Here is a 15,398-nt window from a genome sequence, read left to right as displayed (position 1 = left end):
TGATTTAAAGTAAAATCTTTTGCAATATAAACTGCTTTGTATAATTATTCAACTTAATATATTATAGCGTGAATGGAAGTTAGGCAGGAGTGTAATTTGCCAGTACAGGAAGTGCTTTTAATTTGGCGAGGCATAAAGATTCACATTGAAAAAGAACAACCAATACCCACAATGCAATGCACAGATAAAAAGGTGTGGTCATGACTAAAACTGAATGATTTAAATCTATTCAACTTAAACTTTTTCGTACTTTCAACTATGTCTACAAATTAGTAGAACATACTTAACATTTTATGTTTATGTTTATGCATTTGGCAGACGCTTTTTTCCAAAACGACTTACAGGGGAAAACCAATCAAATCACTCAATCAATCAAATTTTATTTATATAGCACCAGATCACAACAAAAAAGCTATCTCATGACACTTTATATATAAAGTTGGTCAAAACCAGACTCTAAGCCAATTTACAGAAACCCAACAGAATTTATGGTAATGTAATAAAACTTCAATCATTTAAGTACATTGTAATTAAAGCATTTTAGTAAATACAAAGTCCAGGCTTACAGTGTAGTGTTAAACTTAAACTTTGGGGTTAGTTTGGTGTCAAACTGTAAAGCTCTGCTGGGTAAACTCCCAAAAGACCTCAGTAATTTTCTTTCTGTTAGCTCTAGTAGTTTCCATTTATGTTCCTCCAAGTGGTCAATTTAAATTCAAATATTTTGCAACATTAATTGTTTTGTATAATTATTCAACTCAATATATTATAGCATGGATGGAAGTTAAGTAAGAAGGTAGCTCAATGTAATTTACCAGTGCAGGAAGTACTTATAATTTGACAAGTCATAGAGATTAACATTGAAGAAAATAATTTTAGATGAACAGTAAAGCCATTGTTCAGCCTACGGCTCTCACTTATGGTGCAGCTCTACAAAAATACAAAAACAAACACGAAAAGGCCAATAAACACTGCCATACACACATTCAGTCCAAATTAACACTAACAGCACAACCCCACTGAACCCCTGCACAGAAAAAGAACACATTTACAACAACATGCCCAATACCCACAATGCAATGCACAGATAAAAAGGTGTGGTCAGGACTAAAACTGAGTGATTTAAATCCATTCAACTGAAACTTTTTCGTACTTTCAACTATGTCTACAACCGTGGTTCTTAACCTGGGTTCGATCGAACCCTAGGGGTTCGGTGAGTCAGTCTCAGGGGTTCGGTGGAGGTCAAGACACACACTCGACAACAGCAGAAGTCACACTGATTTGCAGTAAATACTCATTATTATTGTAGTCTGATGGAAATTAGGTGATGGGTGTGTGTTAAAATGTTAAAAATGATAAATAGCAAAAATACAATAAGTTCATTATTGGAATACATAAGGTTAAAAATTAAAACCATTTCAGTGTGGTAGTATTAAAAGAGGTCGTGTCTTTGTGAAAAGGTATGGAATTTGTTGTGAGTTCATGCACTGTATTGGTTTTGTTCTTTGAACACAGTGATGTTAATGCACGGTTCATTTTGTGCACCAGTAAAACATATACCTGTGTCTTGAATTTGAAAAAAATCATATTTTATTTTCTAATAAAGAAGGGTTCGGTGAATGCGCATATGAAACTGGTGGGGTTCAGTACCTCCAACAAGGTTAAGAACCACTGGTCTACAAGTTAGTAGAATATACTGAACATTTTATAGTAATGTAATAAAACTTCAATCATTTAAGTACATCGTAATTAAAGCATTTTAGTAAATACAAAGTCTGGGCTTACAGTGTAGTAGAACACTCCAAATCAGCACTATTGTGGCGAGGAAAAAGGAGAAACCAGCCAGTTGCTAGCGAGCCAACTTTATTGCTCTCCAGCCACCAGAAAACAATCATGGAAACTTCAACACTCCTTGTGGGTGCTAAAACCCGCCCCACAAGCCACTACATCCTCTGGGTGAGAGAAACGCCATATCCTGTACACCACACAGCCCCCCCCCGAACACCCAGAAGGGAACACAACCAGCAACTCAGTGTCTCAACGGGGGCTTAATTGGCCTCCCATAGCGACTGCGCCGAACCACCGTCAAGTCAGTGTGAGGAACCTGCAAAACAAGGTGCTCATTAGAACAATGGGCAGGAACATCATTGTCCAGTACAGGATGAGGAACACAATCAGTACTAGGAGGCAAAACTGGAGGCCTGGAAGGCGGACGGCCGCGACGAGGAACCTGGCCTAGCAACACAGGTTCGCCCGCCACAACATAGGCCGGCTTCAGGCGATCAACAGATACAAGCTCTCTGCGCCCACCCATATCCAAAACAAAACCCTTGGTATCCCGTTCAAGCACACGGAACGGACCATCATAAGGAGGCTGGAGGGGCGAGCGGTGGGCATCGTGACGTACAAAAACAAAACGTGCAGATAGGAGAGCTGTAGGAACGAAAGACCCTGGGAAACAGTGGTGCATAGGGCCCGGGGCTAAAGCGCCACCGGACGAAAAGGGGTCCACTGAAGAACGGGGACTCGGTGCGGCCGACTCCAGCAAAAATTCACCTGGGACACGGAGCGACTGACCAAATACCAATTCCGCGGGGGACGCGTCAAGATCCTCCTTGGGAGCCGAGCGCAACCCAAGCAGGACCCACGGCAAACGATCCACCCAACCATCACCCACGAGCGTAGCGCGCAGAGCTGCCTTGAGCGAACGATGGAAACGTTCACACAACCCGTTAGCCTGAGGGTGGTAAGCCGTAGTACGATGCACCTGTACCCCCAAGGAATGCGCCATCCCAGACCAGAGCTCTGAAATAAACTGAGGGCCCCTGTCAGAAGTAACGTCTGACGGTACACCAAAACGGGCCACCCAAGCAGAGAGAAAGGCACCAACCACATCGGTGGACGCAGTGGAGGACAGGGGAACCACCTCGGGCCACCTGGTGGTCCGATCCACCATAGTGAGCAGATGAGTGAAACCCTTCGAAGGTGGCAGGGGCCCAACCAGATCCACGTGCACATGGTCAAAACGCCTGGCAGGAATTGGAAAAGGTTCAAGAGGGGCTTTGGTATGCCGGTGCACCTTGGCCCGCTGGCAAGCAACACAAGCAGCTGCCCACCCCTTAACATCCTTACGAAAACCGGGCCACACAAAACGGGAACCGACCAGCTTAACCGACGCGCGCACACCCGGATGTGAAAGTGAGTGAATAGAGTCAAAAACGCGGTGCCGCCAACCTGCCGGAACCACGGGGCGAGGCCGTCCTGTGGACATGTCACACAGGAGTGAGGGACCTCCCTCTTGCAACACAACCGTCTCCAACTTCAAACCTGTACCGCCGGAGCGAAGAGCAAGGATATCCGGATCAGCAGGCTGCTCGGCGGCCATAGCCGAAAAATCCGTCCCGAGGAGCACGGGGCAAACCAGCACGCGTGAAAGACAATCCGCAACTGAATTGGACTTCCCGGCGACATGACGTATGTCAGTAGTGAACTCAGAAATGGCCGCCAAGTGACGCTGTTGACGTGCCGACCAGGGTTCTGATACTTTAGACATGGCAAACGTCAGAGGCTTATGGTCCACATAAGCTGTAAAAGAACGACCCTCCAGTAAAAACCGAAAATGCCGTGTAGCCAAAAACAGGGCCAACAACTCACGGTCAAAAACACTGTATTTACGTTCAGAGTCCCGCAACTTGCGGCTAAAAAATGCGAGAGGCTGCCATGCGTCTGCCACCCGCTGCTCCACAACAGCCCCCACAGCTAAATCAGAAGCATCGGTCGTGAGGGCGATAGGAGCATCAGGGTCAGGATGAGCCAGGAGAGCTGCATTAGCTAAGGCAGACTTAGCTCCTTCAAAAGCAACAATCCGGTCCGGAGTCCAGACAACAGTGTCAGCAGCCTTCTTGGAACGCAAGGCGTCATAAAGCGGTTGCAGGAGATGGGCGGCATGGGGAATGAACCTATTGTAGAAGTTCACCATGCCCAAAAACTCCTGTAACGACTTGACTACAACCGGGCGGGGGAAATCCGCTACAGCCTGAACCTTAACAGGCAACGGAACGGCGCCACACGCCGAAATGCGATGACCTAAAAAATCGATCACCGGCAACCCAAACTGGCATTTGGCTGGGTTGACAATCAGGCCATGAGCATCCAAGCGCCGGAAAACCTCCCTGAGGTGCGCGTGGTGCTCTTCGGGGGACGAGCTGGCCACCAAAATGTCGTCAAGATAGACGAACACGAACTCAAGGCCGCGCAACACCGAGTCCATAAGTCTCTGAAAAGTCTGGGCTGCCCCCTTGAGGCCAAATGGCATACGGAGAAACTCAAAAAGCCCGAAAGGGGTGATTACTGCCGTCTTAGGCACATCCTCTGCCCGCACTGGAACCTGATGATACCCGCGCACCAGGTCCACCTTAGAGAAAACAGAGGCCGCAGACAACCGAACGGAGAAATCCTGAATGTGAGGAATAGGATAACGGTCTGGTGTCGTCACGTTGTTTAAACGGCGGAAGTCACCGCACGGGCGCCAAGACCCGTCTGCTTTAGGCACCATGTGGAGGGGCGACGCCCAGGGGCTGTTAGAGCGTCTCACGATCCCCAGCCTCTCCATGGTAGTAAACTCCTCCTTAGCGCAAGCTAGTTTTCCTGTGTCAAGACGCCGCGCGCGCGCAAAAACCGGCGGACCACTAGTGGGGATAAAATGTTCCACCCCATGTTTAGTGACTGTGGAGGAAAAGGCAGGAGTAGTCAAGGATGGGAACTCAGCCAGCAGACACTGAAAGATATCTCCAGACGCTGAAAAATTCCCGTGCGTCACCGGCCCAACTCCCCCAGCCTCACATGGAACAGTGGCGAAAGTTACAGCATCAATAAGCCTGCGGTTAGCAACATCAACTAGTAAACTGTGAGCACACAAAAAATCAGCACCAATGATCGGAACAGTCACAGAGGAAACTACAAAGTCCCACTCAAACTCACGTCCGTGGAAACAAACAGTTGTCCGTTTTGTGCCAAAAGTCTCAATAGGTGAACCGTTAGCCGCACTTAGCAGTGGGCCACCCCCACGGTCTGACATCCCTGGACCGGTGGGGTGCACCAAACTCTTCTGAGAGCCAGAGTCAACCAAAAAACGCTGTCCCGACAGGGAGTCTTTAATAAAGAGCAGCTCACCTCGTCCGTCGGCGCCCACGGCAGCCACTGCGTTTCCAGACACCTCAAACGTGCATGGGGGGACACAGCGCTTAGCTTTGTTGCCAAATCTCCGGTGGTAGAAACACAGGGGGCTCCCACGACGACGAGTCCCCGCGCCGACTGCAGACACCACCGCCGGGTCCTCCGCCGTCCTCTGCTGGGGCTCCGCCGCAGTACTCTGCACCATGAAGCGTCTGGTAGCCAGCAGGATCCGGTCAGCTTCTTCCGCCAAACCACGGTAATCGCCAGCGATCAGACGAGGAGAGTTAGCCAAAGCCGCTCGAACTTGCGGCGGGAGCTGACGCAGGAAAATGTGCGGGAAAAGAAAACCGCCGTCATCTGAACCAAGGAGGGATAGCATATCGTCCATAAGGTCCACGGCCGTACCGTCCCCCAAACCAGGCAGGCTGAGGATTTTATCCGCTCTTTCGGCGGAGGACAGGCTGAACCTCCGCAGCAGAAGCTTCTTCAGAGCGGCGTACATCCCGCTCTGAGGGGGGTTACGCAGCAGCGGCATAACCCTGCGGGTGGACTGCTGGTCCAGGGCCGCGACCACCAAATAGTACCGGGAAACATCCGCGTCTACACCCCGTAGATGGAAAAGGGCTTCGACGTGTTGGAACCACGACGCCGGGTCGCTGTGCCAGAATTCTGGAAGCTTGATGGCGGTCGGGGCGGCGGAGAAAGAAGCCGGCTGTGGGAGCTGGAGAGGAGAGGAGGCCGAGTCCGCGGCCGAAGTTGAAGAGGAAACACTCTCTTCAGCTGGATCAGACATGTTCGAATCGGGGTCACCAATGTGGCGAGGAAAAAGGAGAAACCAGCCAGTTGCTAGCGAGCCAACTTTATTGCTCTCCAGCCACCAGAAAACAATCATGGAAACTTCAACACTCCTTGTGGGTGCTAAAACCCGCCCCACAAGCCACTACATCCTCTGGGTGAGAGAAACGCCATATCCTGTACACCACACTATCACTATTATATACAATTATTTACAAAAATTCACAGTAAGAACACAGCTAAAACTTTGTTATAAAGCTGCTAAAAGTAATAAAAATCTTCCCCCTCTCTCTCTCTCTCTCTCTCTCTCTCACTGACTGCACTCTGCTGCTCTCTGCTCCGTCCATTTTCGTCCCTCCCCCTCAGCCAACGCAGAACACTATTTTTTTGTTAGAGGAAAAACATTTCTCTCTTGGATCTTGAGATGATAAATTTCATAAACCGTTGATCTATGGGTTATAAAAGGAAAAAACTGTCCTGTTTTTGTTGGTATTGTAAATATTTCTCTGTGCTATTATCAGCCTATTCATCACATTTCACTGAAGTGGTTGGATTTGGTTTAATATTTGCATAAATCTGTAATTTTAGGATCTTAAACCTTTTCCTCCTGGAGTCAAATTTCCAAGAGTCTGTTTCTGAACGATACAAACCACTGTTAAACCCTGTGACCATTGTTTTAATTCTCTGCTAATTTACATTTTTATCTCGGCTTCAATTTGTTGCTCATTGATTTTTTTTTTTTTTTTTTTTTTTTTTTTCATTTATTTTCATTGTGAATTCATTGCAGGCTTGTGCTATCAATACAGCAGCTTAATTGCAACACCCAATAAAGCCGCCAAAGCAAAAACGATAATGATGAAATATGAAGTAAAACCCCAAAAAAAAAAAAAAAAAAAAAAAGGAAGAAGACGACGAAGGACAGTCACAGTGAAGTACCGCTCAGTCTCTCCTCACCAGAAACATTAAAAAGATCTAGTTCATTACACAAAATGTCCTCTGTGGCTGGGTTATAATTTTACTTTCATTAAATTCTTTATGAATGATGTGACACATGATGATCCAGAGTCACATGATTAATGAGTGAAACCTGATAAATCGACATAAAACACCTGGAAGTGACTGAGAATCTGTTTAAAGTCCTGAAAAACCAAAAGCATCTACTGATCTAAACTGTTTAATAACTGTTGATCCACTAGTTCTATCAATACATGTAAATAATTGGTGTAAAATACAGTTATTCATCTTTTCATGGTCATCAGATTTGACCCATTTGGACGGTCAGAGGCTCCGTAGTTACCGTGGAAACACCGTCATCTTCTATAACATTGATTCACCAGTAAAACCCATGAAGCTGGATCAATGACAGTGGATGGACACACTGGGTTTTAAATAAAATGAACCAAAATGAATAAAAAAAATCTACAAAACAATAAATCACGTGAAAAAATAAGCAACAAAGTGAACAAAAGCAGCCAATGTAATCAACAAAATGAACAAAAATTAATGATAAATGAACAAAATAATCAGTAACATGGACAAAATGCGCCACAAAATGAACAAAATTGAAGACAAAATTATATATATACAAAAAGAGGCGAGAAAATTTAGAAAAACAAATAGAGTGTGTGTCAAAATGAACAAAAACAAATAAATTAATTAAATGAATTAAAAATTTACAACATAGAGGCTCTGTAGTTACAGTGGAAACACCATCATCGTCTACAACATTGATTCACCAGGAAATATTGATATTTTTTATCTCAAATCCTCATGAACAGGACATCTTACAGCTGTAGACATGATGTGTCCCAATATTTATGTCCATATAGTTTATAAACATCAATATTTCCTTAAAGTTTAATGGGAGATATTTCTTCTTCAGTGAGATGTGAAGAAAGTAGATGGTTAGTTGTGGTAGAAAATTATTATTTACAGTCAGAGCAGGAAAAATATTTTAGAAATTTAGAGGAAGAACATTTAAAATCATAGTCATGGATTAAAAAAACATAAAATGATGTTGAGAGAAATTCAGTCCAAACCATCTCCGAGGCATTTTGGAAACAAAGTTAACAATTTAACCCAAACTAACCAATGCAGTGATATTTATCCCATAATATAAAACTATATTCTGACATTAGTCATTATTGTTTTGTATCCCAGACCCCTGTTAGAAAAGAAACACCTGAATTCAGCGTGTCCACATACTTTTGTCCACACAGTGTAATTTGTCATGTAAAACAGATCAGCTGGTACCTCCTGTTGATCATTCAGATAAACTGTAAAACTGACTTTAAGAGCCCGTGGTGCTAAAATAGAATCCATATGAGGCTTTTCTTCCTGGTGAATTCTCTTCTGCTGCTGCATCACGGATTCTGAGTTTGATACAGGATTAAAAAAACAGCCTCTTTGAAGCCCTGAAGCCAACATTCTTCTTCACTGCAGGGAATTGCAACATTATTTTAATCTTTATGTGAGCTCTCAATATTTTTAACCAAGACAGAAAATGAGCAGCAGTGTGTCCCCAGAGACGACAGTGGTACAGTAAACACACCACGGTGCGTTCATCAACCCCTTTATCACTGGGCTGAGTTTGACAATAGAAGGTCATCAGCCACAGTCACAGAGCCGTGATGCAGAAGTCCGTCTGTCGGACCGTTCATCTTATGTAATCGGGAACATATTGTGCACTTTAGTGTTGGAGCGTTCAGCCGCCCTCACTTCCCTGCAGGACTCACACTGGACCAGCTCTGAGCCGAAGACCAGTCCACACATGATCATATGTGGTCTAGTAGATACTGGGCAAACTGCTGTTGTCATTTTGAATCTTAGTAGAGTGTTTATATATATATATATACATATACAGGGTGGGGAAGCAAAATTTACAATGAACATTTAGTTGTTTTTTCTCAGCAGGCACTACGTCAATTGTTTTGAAACCAAACATATATTGATGTCATAATCATACCTAACACTATTATCCATACCTTTTCAGAAACTTTTGCCCATATTAGTAATCAGGAAAGCAAACGTCAAAGAGTGTGTGATTTGCTGAATGCACTCGTCACACCAAAGGAGATTTCAGAAATAGTTGGAGTGTCCATAAAGACTGTTTAGAATGGAAAGAAGAGAATGACTATGAGCAAAACTATTACCAGAAAGTCTGGAAGATACTATTAAAGAAGAATGGGAGAAGTTGTCACCCGAATATTTGAGGAACACTTGCACAAGTTTCAGGAAGTGTGTGAAGGCAGCTATTGAGAAAGAAGGAGGACACATAGAATAAAAACATTTTCTATTATGTACATTTTCTTGTGGCAAATAAATTTTCATGACTTTCAATAAACTAATTGGTCATACACTGTCTTTCAATCCCTGCCTCAAAATATTGTAAATTTTGCTTCCCCACCCTGTATAAATATATATATATATATATATATATATATATATATATATATATATATATACATATATACATATATACATATATATACATATATATATATATATATATATATATATGTACAACTAGAAAAGCACTCAGAGAGCGCAGACCTCCGCCAAGGCAGATCAGCCCCCCCCCCATCACCACCAAAATGTAATCATTTGTTCCATGTGCCAGTATCAACATTTTTTAATTCACTGATCATGTAGATGTTCATGAAAGCTCAGATTAAAGTTGGAAATTATTATATCAAAAATAGAGAAAACTGAAGAAAAAGGGACTTTTTCAGCACAGATAAGAATAACTGAATGTAAAACAATTGTCTATTCATTCACTGAAGTTTATGAGCATCACTTTACAGAATAATGAGCTGTGTAAAGACCACTGTAATCTGTGATATCACACAGATTTTGGAGCCAGTTGAGCCTGAAAAGAGCATAAAAAATATTTTAGAAATTTTTAATAATTAGTCAATGTAACTGTTTTTAAACTTGCACAAATGATTGTTTTGTAACTATTGATTGTAAGTTTTTGTATTATGTGTTGATAATGTCTTGACTGAGAGATTTGTAATCTCAATGAGGCTTTTTTTTTTTTTACCTGGTTAAATAAAGTGTATATACAGTATATATATATCCTGACTGACAGGACATATAACTGAGCCTAAATGAGTTTGGATGCTGTTATCCATCGTCCTTTCTGCTGAAAAACTCTTGCAGGAAAAAAGAACAAAAGCCTTTTGTTGTTGAACGGTTGAACGTCACTTTCAAAAAGCCTGTCGTTAGAACCTATCAGGGAAAACTGCAGCTTTAATGGAGAATCGATGAGTGGGCTTCTGCATTCACCATGCAAACTTTCAGTAATTCTGAACCTGAACGCCTCATTTGCACCAGGGCGATTACAGCTGTGAAACCACCCAGTCTGAGACGACACCGTTCCACAAAGCAGAAGGTTTGAAGGCTCCAACCTGAGCACAGACCTGCCACTGACAAATGAGCACCTCAAAGACGCTCCTTTGTTTGTTAAGTGATGTTGATTAAACCATTTTCTTTCTTTTCTTTGGGGTTTTGACACTTATCATGAGCCACCATGACCATGTAGGTGAAAAAATCAAAGTGTAACAAAAGAGCAAGTGACAAAAATAATAATAGGAATTGTTAAATGACTGAGTTTGTGCCCATTCTTGCATGAAGATACAGTACATGTCATTCCATTCATGAAAGACGGTAATTTGTTTCAGCTTCACCCATCTGGCCGCTGCTATTCACTGAAGAAGCCGTTAGTAATAAACGACAGATGGATTAATTATATCTTCAGAAAACACAGGTTGAATGTGCATATTTTTCTCTGAAGGTTACGTTCAGACTACAGCTACAAACCTCATACAAACCCACGCAGAAAATCTGAAACCTGTCACGACTTCATTTCCACTCAATAAACCACAACATCTAAGTTTCATTGACTCATTGAATCAATATTAAATAAATAAATAAAATAATGTCAAATAACTGGCTTTCATTATCTAGTCTGTACCAGAAAATGGTACTTCCTGTCACTAGTACCACTGTTTCAGCAGGAATTTACAGCAATTACTGGGATTTGTACAAAACAAAAAAACAAAAAAACAAACAAAAAAAAACACAGTGTTAGCCTCATAGCATAATTGCCTAAGTCATACATATATGGACAAAAGTATGTGGACACATTGAATTCAGGTGTTTCTTTTCTAACAGGGGTCTGGGATACAAAACAATAATGACTAATGTCATGATATGATATGATGATGTCATGATACTTCTTGGAAGGAAAATATCACTTGTATGCTGTTGTGTTGCATGTTTTCTCTCTCCTTGTTTTCTCTCTCCTTTTCTGACCGTTAACCAATGCTAACCATATGTTATTGAGCTATTTTGGGTAAAAACTCAGCTAATGGTGTTTGATGAAAAGTCATGTGACCACTATGTATCCTTTAAATCCATAATTACCCCAAATTAAAATGAAATCCGACTTTCGATTTACTAAAATCTCACTTTAAAGCATTGCAATGGACAGAAAACTACTTTAGAAAAACTCGCTAAAACTGACTTAGGCTCCAACAGGGTTAAAAGGTCAAGTGAAACACGAGGATGATGATTTCCCAAAAAACGAGTAACTTATCCACGACAGTAGAATAAGTTAGTCATCATGTTAGAGAATCCAGCGGGTAAATAAACAGATTAGAATGGATTACTTCCAACTCCATCTGTTGTTTCCTTTGCTTTTAACCTAATACAGGAAAGCTTTAAAGATATTAACTGCTATTCAGTACGACTGTCTGCAAATCCTTAAGCTTTTCTTGTACCAATATGTAACTAGGTTATAAAACTCATTTTGTTTCTGTGGTGTTCTATCCCAGGAAAAGCAGCCGACGTGAATGGAAATCCAGAGCCGTGCAGACTGATCTGGTCGACCGAGCGCTGAAGGGATGTTTTTATAGGCCAGCCACGGATGTTAGCATTGTCCAGGCTTTCCTTTTTGGATTATTTAGGAAAATAAGCTCCATGGCAAAAAGAAGTTTATGATACTTATGTTTCATAGAAAAGATAACATTCACAACTGAAAACCACTACTGAAGTATTGATGATAATGACCAAAGTCAAACACAAAAACGAATAGTTACCCAAAACATGAACCTAAAAATAGTTCCAATGTCCCTGTTTGTCAGCGTCCTGTTCTATCTGGATCAGTACCAGTTGAATGTGTGAGGTTGTCAGGTTCTGTTCTATGTTCCAGTCCTGTGGTCTGGACGCAGATCAATCTAACAATAGAAGTGGGCGGGACTTTCACTGGAGGAGAACTCGACTAATTCAAAATCCATATATGACTTCTATCAGTGATCAATAGGAACTATACTGATATCTGTAACCATGTAAATGTTATAAACCAGGGGTGTCAAACATGCGGCCCGGGGGCCAAATGCAGCCCACCAAAGGGTCCAGTTCGGCCCCTGGGATGTTTTTGCCAAGCGCAAAAATTCCACAGTCTTGAATTGAATTAAGCAAAAAAAAAAATGTAGCTTGAATTAAGGAAAAAATCTTGAATTAAGCCCCCCAAAAAATCTTCAATTAAGTAAAAAAAGTCTTTAATTAAGCCAAAAAAAATCTCAAATTTAGCAAAAAATCTTGAATTAAACAAAAAAATCTTCAATTAAGAAAAAAAAATCTTGAATTAAGCAAAAAAAAAAATCTTCATTTAAGTAAAAAAATCTTGAATTAAGCCAAAAAAAACCCCAAACTTCAATTAAGTAAAAAAAAAAAATTGAATTAAGCCAAAAAAAAATCTCAAATTTAGCAAAAAATCTTGAATTGAGCAAAAAAAAAATCTTCAATTAAGTAAAAAAAAATCTTCAATTAAGCCAAAAAAAAATCTAGAATTAACAACTTTTTTTTTGTTTTAGTGCAAAAAATAACATTAAATTATGAAAATATTTACATTTACAAACTATCCTGTAACAATAAAATGTGAATAACCTGAACAAATATGAACAACCTGAAATGTCTAAGAAAATTCAGCCCAGTTTTAACAATTTTTCTGCCTGTTCTTCAGTGTTTAGTGTCTTTGTAGATCTGATCCATAATGCATATGTAGAAATGATAAGTTGAGGAATAATATTGTTAAGATTGCACTAAATTTTCTTGCGTTTTTTTTTTTTTTAATTTAAATTTCAGTTTTTTCTTTTTTTTTTTTTTTTTTGGATAGTTTACAAAAGTAAGTATTTTTGTAATTTAATGTTTGTTTGTTTTTTTACACTAAAACAAAGACAAAAATTTGGAGTTGTCATTATTTATAGGTTATTATTGTTATTATTTTTCTGGTCTGGCCCACTTCAGATCAAATTTAGCTGAATATGGCCCCTGAACTAAAAGGACTTTGACACCCCTGTTATAAACCATCGAAATATGGACCATAATAAGTAAAGGCATATTTGTAATATTTTTTTAAAAATTGTTAAAAATTCTAAAATCTACATTTATCAAAACTGTGAACACAATAAGTAGACATTCTCCCAAGAAAGATACATAAAAAAAAAAAAAATGTAAATGAATACGGCCAGTAGTTTTGTCAGAGAAGATGTTTTGAGAAATTTTGTGAAAGTCAGAAAAAGGTGAGGTGATAAGGTACTGAATGTCCAGGTAACAGTCCAGAAACATTAGGTCCACTGGTGAACTGAAGCTCTTACATGTACAAGTTCACAACTAATAATGTCAAACGTGTACAAAAAGCAAATTCAAGGTCAAATCAGAGCCTGCCCTGTGTGTCCACTGGTTCCAGACAGAGCAGTGTAATGGTTTTAGTTCCTAATGGACCATGAACCTGGTCTGACAGGCTCCAAATGAAGCAAGCTGAACACATCTCAATGATGATGAACATTGATTTTAAATCAGGAAATGGCCCAATAACCCATAAAGACCCAAACACCCCCTTCAACATAATCCATCTACTGATCTAAACTGTTTAATACCTGTTGATCTATTAATCCTATCAATCCATGTCAATAATTGGTGTAAAATACAGTTCTTCATCTTTTCATGGTCATCTGATATGACCCATTTGGACGTTCAGAGGCTCTGTGGTTACCACGGAAACACCGTCATCTTCTACAACATTGATTCACCAGTAAAACCCATGGAGTCGGATCAGTGACAGTGGATGGACACACTGAGTTTTAAATAAAATGGAGAAAAATTAATAGAAAATTTACAAAATGATAAATAATGTTGAAAAATAAGCAAAAAATTTATAAAAATGAAGTAAAAAAAAAAATAGAATAAGCAACAAAATAACAAAAACAGCCAACGTAATCAATAAAACAATCAAAAATTAATAACAAATCTACAAACTATTATCCTGTAGACTGGCACATTGCCTACATTTTTCAGTATTTTGTGTGATATTTTTATGAAGCTGTTTTTGCTGCTGAACAGATTTTCAAGATTTTCAGTTCAGTTTATGAGAGATTGGACTGAAAAAGTTACTTTTTCTTCAGTTTTCTCTATTTTTGATATAATAACCCTCAACTTTACTCCAAGCTTTTATGAACATCTACATCAAGGGTCTCAAACTCACTTTCTTCTGGGGGCCACATTCAGCCCAATTTAATCTGAAGTGGGCCGGACCAGTAAAATAATAGCATGATAGCCGAAAAAAAAGAGAAATCCAAATTGTTTTAGTTAAAAAAAAATGACAATATTTACATTTACAAACTATCCAAACAAAAAGGACGTGAATAACCTGAAAAACATGAAATTTGTAAAGAAATATAAGTATGATTTTATCAATATTATGCCTCGACTTATACATATGCATTACAGATCAGATCTACAAATACACAAAACATTTAGTAACAGGCAGAATATTGTTCAAATTGCACTTAAATTTCTTTAGACATTTCAGGTTGTTCATAGTTGTTCAGGTTATTCACATTTTATTGTTAAAGGATAGTTTGTTAATGTAAACATTTTCATAATTTAGTGTTTTTTGCACTAAATCAAAGAGAAAACAATGGTGTTGTCATTATAATATTATTTTTGAGTTTGATGCCCTAATTTGCAGTTTGCAAATTCATCCCGCGGGCCGGATTGGAACCTTTAGCTGGCTGGTTCTGGCACCTGTGATCTACATGATCAATGAATTAAATGTTGAAAAATACCAGATTTTCCCTGAAAAAAATACTAAATACAGAGGATAACACTACAATAACATTACAAACATTACAATTACATTTACTCACTTGTTACCAAATGTAAAATCTATAAATTCCTGAGCGGAGTGTTTCGTCTTGTAGAAGAATCTGTGAATCCAACAGACATGGAACCAAAACCCCAGCAAAACGCTGCCTTTATGACAGGGAACTGTAAGCGCCGACTCATTTCTTTGCACTTCATTGTAATTTCTCGTCTTTTCTCGGTTGCTGCGCTGGGAATAATTGTTCATTTTCTGGTTGTGCCGC

This window comes from Sphaeramia orbicularis, chromosome 21, assembly GCF_902148855.1.
Source record: "Sphaeramia orbicularis chromosome 21, fSphaOr1.1, whole genome shotgun sequence".
Lineage (NCBI taxonomy): Eukaryota > Metazoa > Chordata > Actinopteri > Kurtiformes > Apogonidae > Sphaeramia > Sphaeramia orbicularis.
Note: the sequence above shows the minus strand (reverse complement) of the source record.